Source organism: Condylura cristata, unplaced genomic scaffold, assembly GCF_000260355.1.
Source record: "Condylura cristata isolate star-nosed mole 26May11 unplaced genomic scaffold, ConCri1.0 scaffold00040, whole genome shotgun sequence".
Taxonomy (NCBI): Eukaryota; Metazoa; Chordata; class Mammalia; order Eulipotyphla; family Talpidae; genus Condylura; species Condylura cristata.
Window position 1 is genome coordinate 9,111,222 of NW_004567141.1, and position 1,591 is coordinate 9,112,812.

Below are 1,591 nucleotides of genomic sequence, written 5' to 3' on the forward strand. Positions count from 1 at the left end.
AATTAGGCCTTCAAGAAGTAATTAAGGTTAAGTGAGGTAATAAGGTAATAAGGTGAGGCTCTCAAAATACAGGATTGATGACCTTATAGAAGAGGATGGGATGCAAGCTAGCAAGAGGGTCTTCAGCGCTTCTCACCATGCTACCTCCCTGGTCTCAGTCATCCATTCTCTAGACTGTGGAAAGTTGATGTCCATTTCCCAGCCTCCTAGTCCGTGATGTTTTGTTAAGGTATCCAGAATGGACCAAGACACTGAGACACTGGGTCAGGGCATCATCAGGACTTCCCTGGGAAGTCCCTTTTAAAATTCATCCTAAGGAGTTTGTGAAACTTCTGTGCTAATTCATTGAGTTCAAGTGCAACTGTGAGTAATTACTTGCAGAATCTTTTTTTCAGAAGTGTAAAATAGGAAAGCAGTAGCCACACTGGTTATTCCCAAAATGTCAACTGAGTGTCATTGGGCATGGGAACTGTGTTGGAGTGACTGGCACATGAGAAGATCTGTGTGCGGGATATAACCCATAATCTTCCTGACTCAGGACTCACCAGTCCCCCAAATAAAAGAAAACACCATCTTGAAGCTCCTTCAGGTATTTTTCTGAACACGAGTTTGTCCTCTCCATTGTTTGTCAGGCAGTGAAGTTTTAGGTCTGTTAAATAGAACCCCACAAATGGACTCTCACCTTAAGGGGGTTGAGTACAATGAGCAACTCTGAGAATGGACTCAGTGGTGGGTGTCGGCAGGATCTCTGTGATCTATGGGTGAGTATCCTCACTAGGCACCCTTCCCACTAGGGTCAGTCAGCAGATGCCACTGTTCTCAGGATATTGTGCCAGGAACGGGAGCCTGTCTTCACCCAGACTCTGCCTTGTCTATCTGTGCACTTCTAGACTCAGGCTTCTCTCTCAACTGGGCTGTTCCCCTATCGCCCCCAGGTTATGTGTTGCCCTCAGTAGCTGAAAAAGGCAGTGTGTGTGCAATCCACTCATGTGGCAATTAAGTTCAGAGGGAGCATGGTCATCGGGGACCTCATGCTTTAAGAGACCAGTGTATAGGACAAGAGCAGGTTTCTGGTCAATAGAAAACCTTGAGAGAGGTGATGTTGGAGCTTGAGGTCTTAATCCAACAGGTACAACCCAATGTCTTCCAAGGTGTGATCACCTTGGGGATAGCAGAGGACCCCCTCCATGGGGTGAGAGTTAGTGAATATGCTGGGGAGGGGAAGATGTGCTAGGGTAGTAGTGGATTGGAGGCATAAGTCTCATGCCTCACATTTGTCCAAGCAGGACAATCAGGCTGGAATGGGGGCTGGGTGTCTTCAGGTGCAGAAGCCATGCCTTGATCCCTGTGCCAGAGATCAAGTTAGATGCAGTTTTACTCACAGACCATCCTCCCGACTCTTTCTTTAAGAAAGAAAAAGAAGGTGAAATATGTGTAATAACCAAATCCCAAACTTTGAATTTAACTATTAAAGGAACCCAGGATCATATAGTTTTCGATGATTTTTATTAAAAAAAATTATATATGGTTCTTTATTTACAATTGGAAAAACATGGAAGCAGCCCAAATGCCCAAAAGTAGATGACTGGAT